This window comes from Camellia sinensis, chromosome 11, assembly GCF_055761805.1.
Source record: "Camellia sinensis isolate YWXY chromosome 11, ASM5576180v1, whole genome shotgun sequence".
In the NCBI taxonomy this organism is placed as follows: Eukaryota; Viridiplantae; Streptophyta; class Magnoliopsida; order Ericales; family Theaceae; genus Camellia; species Camellia sinensis.
In genome coordinates, this window is record NC_138971.1 from 34332767 (window position 1) to 34348140 (window position 15374).

A 15374-nucleotide genomic window follows, 5' to 3' on the forward strand; every position below is an offset into this window, starting at 1 on the left:
ACGATGAAGCGAAAAACCTGGCAATGCAAATTAGCTGTGTGGCCTGCAAGACAGGAGAAATCATCCGCTCTTTTGAGGCCAACGTTCTGAGGCAAAGGGACAGCAACAAGGGTAAGAAAATTGGCTTTGTCTTTGATTTTCGTTTAAACCTCAGTGATATCATGGAACAGATTAAGCCCATTTAGATAAAAGTGATGCAGTTTTATGACAAGATATATCAGGTCCAAGTCCTACAAGCTGGAAAGTCCTCTGATGGAGTGCCATCAATGGAGAACAGAACCATGGTAGTAGAAGAAATTACGGTGGGCTTTGATGATGAGGCATTGACTGTAAAAGAGCAACTTGCTGGAGGGAAGAAGCAGCTACACATTATATCAATTGTTGGGATGCCTGGACTTAGTAAGACAACTTTAGCCAGAAAAGTGTACAATGATCCTTACATCACACACTACTTCCATATTCAAGCATGGATCTATGTTTCTCAAGTACCCAAAAAAAGAGAAATGTTGTTGAACATTTTACATTTTGTTAATCTCCTTACCAATGAAGTTACAAACATGAGCAATGAAATGTTAGGCGAAAAGTTGTACAAGCACTTTAAGGGGAAGAGATATCTCATTGTCATTGATGATATTTGGGATATTGCTGCCTAGGTCGATCTTAAAATGTATTTACCAAATGACAACATTGGAAGTAGAGTTATGTTTAGTAGTCATCACAAAGAGGTGGCTATGCATGCCTCACCTGATAACCAACCTCCTTGTATTCGTTTTCTAAATGAAGGAGAAAGTTGGGAATTATTTCAATGGAAGGTGTTTCAGAAAGAAAGATGCCCTTCATAACTAATTGAAATTGGGAAGCAAATAATGAAAAATGTAAAGGGCTTCCACTTGCAATTGTTGTAATTGCAGGTTTTCTTGCGAAGAACAAGAAGACAGAAGAGTGTTGGAAACAAGTTTCCCAAAGTGTAAGCTCGTACATTGTTGGTGATCCAAACCAGTACTTGGACACACTAGCACTGAGTTACAATCACTTGCCTCGTTGCTTGAAACCATGCTTCCTTTATTTAGGAGCATTTCCAGAAGATCAAGAAATCTCGGCACAGAGATTAATTTGGTTATGGATAGCTGAGGGGTTTATACAAAAAATTGACCAGAAAAGCTTGGAGGAAGTAGCGAAGGGTTACTTAATGAATCTAATTTAGAGAAGTGTAGTAATTGTTGCTCGAAAAAAGGTTGATGGTTGAATTAAAGCATGTCGTATGCATGATCTTTTGCATGATTTATGCTTGAAGAAAGCCAGGAAATAAATTTTCTACATTGGATTCACAATCATAAAGATGCTTATCCTTATTCTTCAAGTAACTACAAAACAAATAACCATTGTCGCCTGTGCATCCATTCTGACTTCTTAGAACAATTTGATCATGTTGCCTTTGAATCTTATTCCCCAGCAGTTGTTCAATCATTCTTGTGCTTCAACAATGATTCAGTAGAAGAAATTGATTATTTGAACTATACGTTCAATGATGTGTCCTCGTTTATTTGCCGGACCTTCAAACTTCTTAGAGTGTTGTGCTTCTGGTACGAGAGTACCTTCTTTTCAACCAACATAACACAGCTTCTTAATTTAAGGTATTTGGCAATTATTTTGGATGGTTACTGGAAATTACCTCCATCAACATCCAATCTCTCAAACCTAGAAACAGTTATCATTTTGACATATACAAAAGTTATTCTGTCACATAATTTTTGGACGATTCTGAAGGTGAGGCATCTTCATATGAAAGGAGTAAGTTTTTTTTGTGTCTTTGTGTTCTGATGAAGCAGCAATGGATCACAGCTATCCCTGTGTATTAGAAAACCTACGAACCATCACAAACTTAGACCCATGTGGATCTGCTCAGGATTTATTGGCAAGGACTGGGATTTTGTGGATATCTGATATCAGATTCGAGGCATTTGGTGTTACCTAATCTAGAATTTTTAAGACACCTAAAGACTTTGAAGCTACACAATTTGTCATTACTTAAGTCAACCGATCTCCGAGGGGTCAAGTTTCCTGTAAATATTAAGAGGCTAACGTTGAAATATACAGGGATAAAGTGTGAGGAGATGTCAATCCTTGGGTTGTTGTTACCTAACCTTGAGCTTCTCAAATTAGAAAGTAATGCTGCGTGGGGATTGAAATGGGAAACAATTGATGGGGGCTTTCATCGACTCAAATCCTTGAAACTGATAAGGCTCAATCTTGAGCAATGGATCATTTGCTCCGATCACTTTCCAAGCCTTCAACACTTATCATTGGAAATGTGTGCATATCTAGAAGAAATACCATCTTGTTTGGGGGATATATTCACTCTACAGATAATTGAGGTAGCCACTTGTCATCCCTATGCCGAGGAATCTGCCAGGAAGATTAAGGAAGAGCAAGAGAGCATTGGAAACAGTTGGCTGAAAGTGATGATTGACAACACTCTAGTCTATGGTGACCTTTGAGTCTGTAATGATACAACTTCCAAAGGTATTTTCTTCTTTGTATTTATGTTTTGTTTATTTTCTTTTCTTTTCTCATTTTGGATTCAACCCTACATCAAATAAAGGAGATCTATCTTAGATATGCTTGTTTTCTAGTGTTTTTGGTATCTTACGATTCATAATACATATTTTATAGTTGATATTTTTAGAGGTAAATCAAAACGTTCCATCAATATGTGTCTCAAGTTAAATGTATATTACAATACACAATATAGTACGAGATCACAACATATATGATACATGAATACTTAGACTTTTTTAGCAATTTTGAAACAAGTAATTGAATTTGTTTTATGTAAATTAATATTGTTATAAATTTTCATTTTCTTATTAATCCAACTTTTTGTTTTATTTTTGTCTACCTTTATGACAAATTTATACTAGTATGGTTTTAAGTATGATGTACTAGTACTATAGATTTATGCCAACTTACACCAGTTAAAGCTTAAACTTTTCAAACTATTTGAGAACTTAACAGTTGTAAATTAAATATTAAAACCTAAATGGAGAGTGAAGATAATATGAAAATCATATTACAAAATTACTAAGAATGAGTAAAATTTTGAGTAACCTAAATTTTGCAATTTTAAGGATTATACTTTCATGTGTTCTCAAAAGATATATATTTTTTTCATGACTATATTTATTTTACCTATTTTTGAAGATGTTAAAAATCTTATGATACACAATACGGTACAATACAGGATTAAAAAAAATGATACACCAAAACTATCATAACTTAAATATGATACATGGACTTATACTAACATGAGAGAGCCTCAACCACACTCACATAAGAGGCCGATGGATGAAAATGAAGTGCCTCGAAATGCGTGCACACGGCACGCAAACCGAGGCAATGGCATATGCAATGCAATAGCATGGAAAATGATATGCAAACATGCTACACCCCTTTTAGAGGGGTGTGTATTGTAGCATACCCTCCCAGGTTGCATACGCATAATATATCACTTATTCACCAGGCATTAGTAATTTGAATAGTTATTTAGAAACAAAATTTATTTTTTCAGAATTTTATATAGAGAATGAAGTGGCATATTGGGGTCTCTTCATTTATAAACAGATTTCCCATCATTGTTATCATGATATACAAACAGAAAATTTTAGAGGTGTGGTTGAAATTGTTCTATAATCCCAATAGATCATGCATTATCTGAAAAATCAGAGGTATGGTAGAAATTGTTATATGGCTCTAAAGCTTCGCATGAGCAAGGCCTATGATAGAGTTGAATGGCCGTTTTTGGAGGCTATTATGAGCAAGTTGGGATCTGCAATGCGGTGGATTTGGTTGGTTATAGGATTTATCTCTATTGTATCTTATTCTTTGCTGATTAATGAGCGCAAACATGGGTTCATTGTTCCATCTCGAGGATTGAGACAAGGGGATCTTTATCAGTGTTTCTCTTTTTGATTTGTGATGAAGGTCGTCACCTATGTTCAAGAAGGCAGAGTCAGTTAAGGAGATTCATTGGGATCTGGGTGTGTAGAGGGAGCATTTCTGTAAGCCATCTTTTATTTGCAGACGATACCTGAGTTGGTGGCAAGCCAAGTGAATAGGCAGGACAGAAGCTCCGTGATATTTTAAGGGATTAGAAGCAAGCTTCAGGTAAGCTTATTAATCTTTTGAAATTAGTGTTGGCAAAAGATTAGCTTGGTTTTATCCATTCCTATTAGTGTGTAAAAAAGCATATTGACTGAGCGTAAAATTATATTTGTACTCATCAGTATTTTGTGTCAAAAACACATGTTGTGTGGCTAAAAAGTATGTTGTTTATATGCCCCAAGTTTACTCTATGGTCAGTGTGTATTGCAAAAGTGAGGATCAAAACTAAGTGTCAATAACGAACAAGATGAAGTAATAATTTTTATTTTTTAAAAAGGACAAGTGCATTTGATATTTACATTTGTTCCACAATCTCTTATGTTCTTGACTTTGTTTTCCACATTACTTTTTTTTTTTTTTTTTTTTTTATCAACAAAGTGAAAATTTCATTGAAAAAATGATATTGAAGGTACAAAGAAAAAGTTCCCTTGTATATATAGCAGGGCCACTCAACCATGTAGCGGTAAGTCACGAACTCACACACAAGCGGAGATTCAAACCTACACTCCTAATACTGGGTACGATTCGCCCAGGTGTGAAAGTTTCGTCCTACCAACCATATGTGCTGTCGCCCCGGTGGCTAGCCCTGGGGAAAATGGAGCCTGGGACCTCAGGGCTTATGCCTCAAAGTCTTACCAAGGTGCTACACCCCCTTGGGTTAGAGGAATAAGTTCCCATTCACCATCACCACCGTACAAAGGGAAAAAGTGCACCAAAGCTGAAAGTCCAATAAAAAAATGTAATAAGTCATAAATTTACAAACTCGTGAACACATTTTAAGAGGGAAACAAGCAATTTTTATTAGGAGTGAAAGTACATCTATCTATCTATACTATATATTAAACCAAAGGGTCTTTCTAACCAAGAGCCATTTGAGAACTCTAATCCTTTATAGTAAATTTTTGTATTTTTTGCAATTCAAATAAATTTAAAAAATTCTATTTGCTAACCTATTAAACTAAAAATTATTCTTGATCTTTAACAAATAGAAAACTAAATTAAAAACAGCATTCCATATTTCATTTCATGCAATTAGGATCTATATATCTCTCATGTGTTTGTACACATTTCTGTCTGGAGACAACTCTTTTTTCTTCATTTGTTTTTAACAATTCTAGTCTAGCCCTGCTGTTGCCTGACCAAAATTCTAGGTTCACATTTGAAGAAATGCCCAGAAACCAATCTAGTTCAAAGTTGATCTTAACCTGCCAGGAAATGTAGAAGAAATCATGATATTTTGTAAATCATCCTTTTTTTAATTTATTTTTATTTTTTATGACCGGGTGTCTGAGCTAGCTTATGCACACCTCGACTAATTTTGGGACCCACGCAAAGTGCTCCCTCTATGTGGATCAGGAAAATCTCAGACAGAACCCATAGACATAGCCCCAAGGAGTTGGTAGCATCTAATGGGAGTTGAACCTGAGAATTGGAGAGAGCACACCCCCAGGCTCTAAGTTGCACCCACTAAATCATCTTACCTTCCAAAGAAGAGATCCAAGCAGATTTTGCTTCTCAGACCCTCCTAAAAACTTCCCTTGAGATGACATTTCTAATGTACTTTCATTCTTTTCATTGAGAGAACGCTGTTGAATCTTGTATTGGTCATCATTTGAACCTGTCCAGATTCTCAGAGAGAAGAGCAACCAAAGTATTCTATATTAGAGGGTGCTTATATATTGGTTTCCTTGATGAATAGAGGGTAATCAATGGATCAATGGACTACATATTGACAATCATCAAGGGATTTCTTTTGTTTAATACAAATTCAAAGAGAGAGGTGTTCATCAGTAGATTCCTGGGAACGTGGGTCTGAAGTTTTGGTGGATTTCTGAGTGGCTCATTGTCGTGGACTTGACATCGGCATTGTGGATTCAACATCGGGCAAGATAATTCTAAGGTGAAGACAGTGATGGAAGAGGCACATCGGATTCGGTTCAATTCGGGACATGGATTCAGTAGGTAATTGAGGGTTCTCGTGTGTAATTCTTGTCTTCATAGTGGATTGTTTTGTAGTTTTGGCCAGTGATTTTTATCACAATTGGAGGTGCTCCAATTGTGATTTTTTCTACGTTATATTATTCTACCGATTTGTCGTTTGTTTTGTAGATGTAATTCAATTATCGTTTAATTGGATTAGATCTACTTTTGTTTGATTGGGAATTGCTTTTCGTTGTTTAATATTGAATCATAATCACAAATCACAATCTCGGGATTTTCAAGAATTTTCAACTGTTATCCTTCAACTTGTTACTATTCTTATGACGATGATAGTGGTGGTGAGTATGGTTCCATGCATTGGTTCCTTTAGAATTCTCTTCAATATACCTCATGATTTTCTCTACAAGATGAAAAAGTACCTATCCCAGCTGTGGCAACCAAATATCACAATAATCCAATCTGCAATGTGCTTGATGAAAATCATATTAGGAAACAATAGCCGGAAAAAAAAAATGAATGATTAGGAAAGCAAATGAAAAATATTAATATTAAGCCATATGATGAAATTGAAATGCAATAATTCATTAAATGGCTTTCTCAATGCCTTTTTGCATTTGAATAATCTTCATTCACTTATTTGATACTTTTTTATTTGAACATTTGTAAAGTTTGATGGAACCATTAAGGAAAATAGATTGAAGTGCCTATCTCCTATGATATCATTGTTAGGTTCTTGTGACATGAAAACTTAAAAAAATTGACGTTTTCTAAGATGCTTGCTGTTGAATCAAATGGCCTTCATTCAAGAATATGAGTTTCTACATTCTAACCAAAAAAAAAGGGGGCCCTTCTGTAGACGCGCCCGCGGAGGGACCTCGCTACTACAGTTCGGACTCGATTTGTGTCACGGTTCTTAATCTGAACCAAAGAGTCCAAATCTGGCAAATCGTTTTGAGAAACAGATTTTTGAAAAAGTAGTATCAAACATGGACTGCTTTGCCAGATACAGAGTCGCCACCTAAATATTTTAAAATGGGAGAATTTAGGAAACCCTGACTTGGTGCCGAAGGCCACATGTCCGTCATCACCGGAGTTGTCTCGGCTCGGGAGCTTGGGTACGATCGGGGAAGGTCAGCTATGAGCACCCCCTTTCGCCCGGTCCGAAGACCGGCCTCTACTAACCGTGATATCCGTTTTTGAAAACTTTACGTGTTCTTATTCCATTTATTAGCCTAGAATTACTATGTTATGCGCACAGCAAACAAGTATAGACTAGATTGCCTAATTTGGAAATAAACATTGCATATCCGTCTGGTTTGAAAATGCTTTGGAATTTGCTACTCGCAAGTAGGCTAAAATACGGATTTCAACGAGTTTTTCCAACTCAAACAATCCCACCTCCACCCACAGGCATTCAAAACATTTTAACACATAAGCATCTAGCCACATGTTAAGCATGCTGTCATGTTAACATTCACACACATGCGAGATGCTAAAGCGGAAATACTTACATAGTACTCCGTGCCAAAACAAAGAACTTGTTAGCAAACATGCATGATCCAAGTCCATGTGAAGTGCCTAATGCATCGCATACAAAATGTCGCTAAGATAGGCTCGGCTAATCCTAGACATGTCATGTGAAAATGCACAATTATCACATATTCAATTTTTGATTTGAAGTACGAATGCAGTTAGCGTGATGTACCGAGCCTAATGCATGTAATACAAATGCATGGATGCACACATGCATAGCATAAGGTATGCTAAATTAAACGTGCCCTAATACTAACCATTAAAGCGGGTAAGTAAAAGGGAAGAAAGAAGTGAGGTTGGAAGACATACACACCACCCACACACACTTATTACAGATTTGCCCTCGCTCGGAGGGACCGAATAAATATTACAAATTAATTAACTACGCAAGCTAATTAATATTACAAATTAACAAATTTAATTAACAAATTAAACAAATTAATTAAAGCAGGAAAACGCCTCGGGAAGCGTGCCACCATGCGCAAACTGCCTCTGTTTTCCTTCCCTTCCTCCTCTAGAGGTTGTCAAAACCTCAGGACTACATCCTTGGACAGAGGGGATCATCACCGGCTAGATGAAGTTTCCACCGGCAGTGTTGTATGGCCATCGGCACAAAGTTGAAGCTGTCGGCAGAGAAAATAGTGCCGGTCGGCAGAGTATTCCTGCAGAACCTGCAACTCACAGCAACAGAGGGCAAAACAAGGCATGGCAGCATATTTCAAGGCATGTATGCATCAACCATGTCTCTTATCATTGTGATGACTCAAAGGGACATGTGCCTCGATTCTCGGACCACCAATCACGCATTTCTATGCATGATGGCCCAAAGAACCAAGTATGCAACTTTGGTTTCAAATGCAATGCAAACCAATCGAACAAAACTCCCAATCCCTATCACCCAAGTCAAGGGACAAGGAATGCATGCAAGATGCAATGCAACCTAGGCATACAAGCTAGGAATGCAACATGGCATGGAAATTAACTTATGCAAGCATACAAGCATGCATATGGCAATACAAATGAGTGCAAAGATGGACTTAAACATGAATTAGGCGACTCTAAAATAGGCCTAAAACAGTAGCCATTGTGCTAAAAGGTGAGGGCTAAATGGCATGCACACACACATGCGCATAAGGACCAACACTTAAGCATGAATCAAACAACATTCAAGCACACTTGAAAGGAGGAAACATGGACAATTAGCATGCGACATGAGCCCTAAAATCATGTTATAAAATGATGCCAAATCAAGTTATAAATCAAGCCAAGCATGCACCAAATGGCCTAAGTGTTCAAAGTAAACCAAAGTGGCATTGAGCTACACTTAACAAGACCAAACAAGGCATGCATTAAGCGACCAAAAACAGGTTTATAGCACATTAAAACAAGGCTAAAGGACTCTTTAGATGGCATCTAAATGGCCCAAATACAAAGGCATACACCATGGCCAAAACATGGAGCATTGCAACACATGCTTTCAAAGCATTAAAGAGACATGCAAGGCAATCAAACAAGCATGGAAATGGGACTGAAATGGCATGTAGGATGATTCCAAATCATCAAAACAATGCAAAGATGGCATGCTACACATGCACATACTCAAGGCCAACAAGCCCAAATACAAAGGAGCTATATAATGCATGCAAAGATCAACCCAAACGACTATGGACAGAGCTAAAACATGTCAAAATAAGCACATAAAATTCACAAGTGCAAGCCTAAAACATGCTCCAACAAAGGCTAACAACCTAGAACATGTTAAGGCACAAATAAGGCATTACATGGCAACTATGCTAAACATGCATGGAGTTCCAAAACCAACTTGAAATCATGTTATATCATGGATATATAAGCATGAAAAACAAACCAAACATGCTCAACACACACTCAAGCATAGGCTTCCTTAGGAGGCCAAAATATGCCCTTTTCAAGGACAACAAGGAGAGGGGGTGGCCCTCTCCTTCTTGGGACTTCAAAGCATCATCTTCACCACTGAAATCCCTCAAGATTTTAGTGGTTAAGAGACCTCAACACCAAAATCCCGGAGCTAGCACAAAATGGTCCAAAAAGAGGCCTTTCAAGGCCTAAGGGTGGTCAACAACCCTCAAACAACAAAACACTCTTAATAAACAATAAAGAGGGCTTAAAAATAGAACTTTTTTATGTTATACAATAATCACAAAAACAGCTCTAAGACTAGTAGAAAATTGATGCAAAAAAGGGGAAAAAAAGGACTAGGATCTCACCCTTGATGCCTTCTTCAACAAAGATGCTCCAATGGCCTCCTTGAGCTTGAATCCAAGACAAAAAATTCAAAACACACTCTTTAGAACCTCAGCTCCAAGAGGAAGGTGAAACACTAGGTGTTTGTGTGCAATAGTGAGACACAAAACACCTAGTGTGCAAAATGAGAGGAAAAGAGAGATAGGTTGTGTATGTCTAACCCTAACCCTAGAAAACCAGAGCACTCCTCTGTATTTTCTCTCTCAAAAATGTCTAAAGGCTCCTCCTTTTGCCTTAGAGAGAGACCCTCTCTATATGCCTCTTGTAAAGCTTACAAGACAAGCTTTGCAAGAGGGAGATCCCTCCATACACGTGTATGGAGGGGAGCAAAAGCTATACAGCTGTCTGAAAATATCTGCAAAAGCAGATAAACAGCAATCGGCCGGCAAAAAATGCCATCTTGGCCAAACAAAGTGCCGACCAGCACAAAATAGTGCTGACCGGCAACAAAGAGTGCCGACCAGCAAACTATATTGCCGGTGGCAGCAAAAACCAGCCGGTGGCATCTAGCCACTGCCGGTGATGGGTGGGGATGGTCTACAAGCCCTACCCTGCCTCTCAAAGGCAAGATGCAAGTGTTTGGTGCAAAACCAGACACTAAGTGGTCAAGTTCGGGGATCCTGAGGCAAGGCGCGTGAGCCGAGACCTCCGGGAACTCCAAACGAACACAAACATGGAAGATCACCGTGTGTTCAAACAGTGACGTCCAAGTCTTGAGGACGGTCAAAAATGGGGTGTCTACAGTTGCCCCTCTTTGACAGAACTCGAAAGTCATAACAATGACGGGAGTGAATGTCAAAGCCCAAAGACGACCCATTTTTGACAAGGCCGAAGACTTAGACAAACATACAAGACAAATAAGGTATGCGCCCGGAGGCAGGGGCAAAATGCAAGACAATGCACAGAGCCGAGCATAACTTATGATCATGCAAAGAAAGCTGTAATGAAGCAAACATGCGACAGTTTTAAGCTATCATACCAAACTACACTACAATGCAGAAAGGATGTAAGAGAATTATGGAATTCTCAATACGTCTCACTCGGGAGATACAATACCTGTGCGGCTCGTCTGGTTGCACCAGCTTCAAATGAACCGTACATACAATATCGTGCCTGAAAAGAAAACAAACTTAACACACGCAATATGGTTAGCAACATGCATGACAATGCAAAATGGATGCAAAACGAAATGCAATATATGCAAAACAATGTATAAACAATGCAAATGAAGATGCAATGTATTTGAGACAATGCAAGCTACATGCAAAGCATTTGAATCGTGATCCAATCACGAACGGTTCGAAACCACACCTATGTCAAATAGATTGATGGAGGTAACAAGTCTGTCTACCATAGAACGGTCAACTGAACTATGAGTATTGTAGACAAACGGAAGAACAAGTATTGGGTGGAATCGACATAAGTGGGGAAACAACCCGCTGGAGAAAGGACTACGATCCTAATGCCGGATGCAAAAATTACACTACAATGTAATGGATGGATATGGCACGCAGGCCAAACCAAATCTTGCCTAGGAAAGGCATGCATACATACAAGCCATGTGTAACACAGAAAAGGTGCCGCAACCCTCAACCAACATATCAACGTGGAATCGGCGCGATACACATACAGAACTGTGTTTTAACATGAAAAGTAAGGGCACATACCGGACCAAGCTCAACCTGGAAAGGCGCAAGCCATAGGCGGAAGGTGATGCAATGAATGCATGCAAACTACAATGCAATATCTACAAATATGCAATGGAATGGATATGGATACAATGGATATGGCACGCAAGCCAAACCAAATCTTGCCTAGGAAAGGCATGCACACGTACGAGCCATGTGTAACACAGAAAAGGTGCCGCAACCCTCAACCAACATATCAACGTGGAATCGGCGCGATACACATACAGAACTGTGTTTTAACATGAAAAGTAAGGACACATACCAGACCAAGCTCAACCTGGAAAGGTGCAAGCCATAGACGGAAGGTGATGCAATGAATGCATGCAATCCACAATGCAAATGCATGACAATGCACTATGATGCAATGACTATGATTGCAACTTTCCCTATCTTACCAACAGGGTGATATACTAGGTTGGTTCAGTATCCAGAACTGAGGCGTAGACATGCCGCCTCAACCTATGGGGCTTCCATACAGATTTCAAGCCGAGGGTAAACCTCTGGGTATTTAAACCAGACTTTAGTCTCGGAACTCCCGAACCTTTGCGTTCTAGGCATAAGCCGTTCGAACTCTAGTTTCCACCGTCCCAGTTGGTCTTCTAGGAACTCATCGCAAGCACAGACAGGTGGCTTTACCAGACCACCGAAAAGTCGTTCGGGCACGACAAACACCGAAGGAATTGCACCTTCAGAGGATTTAAGGTCTCCTAGACCGGAATGCAAAATGTATGCATGACTATGCACGTTTTTTTTTTGTTTTTTTTTGAAATACAAATGATGCAAGTGATGCATGTTGCATGGAATGCGCGACAACACGCGGCTCTCGAAGTGTACGACAATGCGAACACTAAAGGTCTTACACCTTCCAAGGATTTAAGGTCTCCTAGACCGTACGTGTTTAAGGTCTCGCCAGACCATGCGTGTTTAAGGTCTCGCCAGACCGGCGGTATTGCACGACGGTATGATGTGCAAAATAGCGCAATGCGTTAGGCAACGCGAGTGCACAGGACAGTGCGATGGAATGCATGCAAAATGCAATGAGATGCGCAAAACAGCGCGAAATTGAAATGCACAAAACAGTGCAATGCGCAGAACAGCGCGAGGTTTGAAATGCACAAAACAGTGCAATGCGCAGAACAGCGCGAAGTTTGAAATGCACAAAACAGTGCGATGCGCAGAACAACGCGAGGTTTGAAATGCACAAAACAGTGCCATGCGCAGAACAGCGCGAACTTTGAAATGCACAAAACAGTGCGATGCGCAGAACAGCGCAAGGTTTGAAATGCACAAAACAATGCAATGCGCAGAACAGCGCGAACAATTTTGAAATGCACAAAACAGTGCGATGCGCAGAACAGCGCGAACAATTTTGAAATGCACAAAACAGTGCGATGCGCAGAACAGCGCGAAGTTTGAAATGCACAAAACAGTGCGATGATTTGAAATGCACAAAATAGTGCGATGCGCAGAAAAGCGCGAGGTTTGAAATGCACAAAACAGTGCGATGCCAAATGTGACATGCATGCCATACGGAGTGTAAATGGGCTTGAATGCGCAACAACGCACGTATTCCGGAATGCATGACAATGCATGGAATGGAAATGCAATGATGATGCATGAGAAATGTGCACGACAATGCAAAGGGGTGCGTGTTGCAACGCATGTAACACGTGCATAACAATGCAAATGTGTGGCGCATGACAGCGCGATGCAATGCACAGAAGTAGTGTGACGAACTCGCGCAACACACATGGGGCAACTTTTGAATTTCAAAAGGATACAAAAAGGATACACCTTGTACGAATTCGAGTGCCACGCACTAGAGACACGGCCCGAAGTCAAAACGGAGGCCGGTTGAATGTCGAAGATGCACTTTCTTGCACTCTCTTGAGCTATAAAGACCCAAAACAGCTCAAATGGCCTAAACAAGGCTGTGGGAACCCCACCGGCCGAACGATGAGGCCACCGGCTGGCCATCGGCACAAAAACAATTCCATCGGCACAAAAAAGTGCCGACCGGCACAAAACATTGCCGACCGGCAAACAGTTGCTGGTACGGGGCAGTTTTGTCTTTTCACCTCGGGTGTTATAAAATAGGGCTTCAAGCCCTATTTTCTCACTTCTCCACCGCCGAAATCCCTTCCTCTCTCTCTTTAGAGTGCTTCTCTCTTATTTTTCGCCCGTTTCTTCGCGTTCTACGCCCGTTTCGTCGTCGGATTCGCGATCCTCTTCGCGTTTCGGACATTTTCCACCGATCACATTCTCGTTTCGGTGCCTCGTTCGGCGTTCTCGCCTTTTCGGGGTTCGTTCCCCTCACTTTCCTCTTCATTTCCGTGCCTTTTCACATTCCGGCCATTTCCGACCCTCTCGGGAGTTGACTTTTCAGTTGACTCTTCGCATTCCGGCTCGGTTTTCCCTTTTCCGGCCATTTTCACACCACTCTCTACATGGCGGACGACATTCCACGTGGCGGGACTCCCCCGGACCACGAGATGGATCCCGGGGTCGAGCTCTTACCACTGAGCAAGCGCCCGTTCGACCCGGCGACCTACCGGCCGGCGATCCACGTTCTGTCCCCAGACGGCCTGCGTCAGTTCCGGAGCTTTGAGAGGTACGCGGCGCCTGAGCTACTACTACGCGAGCCTACCTCCCACCTTTCATTCGGCACTTCCGAGGTAATTTTTCTTCTTTTCGCTTTACTTTCTGCAATGTAGGATACAAAACTGCCATAGTTAGTTGTATTCTCTAACTGCTGAAATCTGATATGCCATAGACCGTAGTTGACTGTAAACATACATACAACTGATATCTGCTTGAGACTGACACATGCACACAGACTGCACTAGCCCTGAATCACTCAAACACACGGCACACACTGTATGCTACTGCACACACACTGGTACCCAGTATTTGTCTGAATCTGTTAGATTTGCACACATGCTACATCTGTTCTGAAACACCCAAACACGCTGACACAGCACATGTATTTTACTGTAAGCACACCGGCACCCGGTATTTGCCTGAATCTGACAAACTTGCATACATGCCATATCCGTCTTTTCACAACTGCATTTTGAATGTTGTCTTGCAATTGTCATTTTCTGTTTGCAGGAGGGTTCCCATACCATTCGCGGGTATGGGAATACTGGTGCGCGGGAGTGGTATGATGAGCTCCCTGATGCGGTCCAGCGCATCGTAGACCGAGCGGGCTTCGGCACCTTCTGCCGAGGGCTCTCTAGGCTCTCCACATGCAGACCTCTCCTTGCTGCTTTGGCGGAGAGGTGGTGGGACACCACCGACTCTTTCCACTTCTCTGCTGCAGGGGACATGACGATGACCCCTTATGACTTCTCGATGCTCACAGGCATCGGGGTAGGGGGTGATCCGATCCCCTTCGACACCAACATGGATGAGTGGACCGCCGCTCAGGTCCATCTACTGGGGGAGGCGCCACCGCTAGCTCGTCCAGGCTTCGTCCGATACTCCTGGTTCGAGGCACAGTTCAGGGTCCAGCCCGCATTGGGGGAGGAGACTCAGATGACCGAGGAGGACGTGGAGAGGTATGCCCGCGGCTTCCTCATGTTCCTGTTCGGGACTACTATCTTCGCCGACCGGGCGAACACCGTGCCTCTCTGTCTCCTCAGCGCACTGGTGGACGTCCGGGACATCTTGCACTACGACTGGGGCGGCGCTGCTCTGGCCACCCTGTACGGCTATATGAGCTCGGCTTCTCGCGGCAGCGACCAGCTGCTTGGAGGCTACTGGCGG

General features: G+C 41.3%; 1 protein-coding gene across 7 annotated transcripts in view; it reads left to right on the forward strand.

Moving 5' to 3' along the window:
* Nucleotides 1-3982: 3982 nt before the first annotated feature.
* Nucleotides 3983-15374, forward strand: part of LOC114288902 (uncharacterized) — a 38845-nt gene continuing 27453 nt past the window's right edge. For all 7 annotated transcript variants that reach the window (XR_014343727.1, XR_014343729.1, XR_014343728.1 and 4 more), the window contains exon 1: nucleotides 3983-4164. The gene's annotated coding sequence lies outside the window, so the exon portion shown is untranslated. The remainder of the gene's footprint in view (nucleotides 4165-15374) is intronic.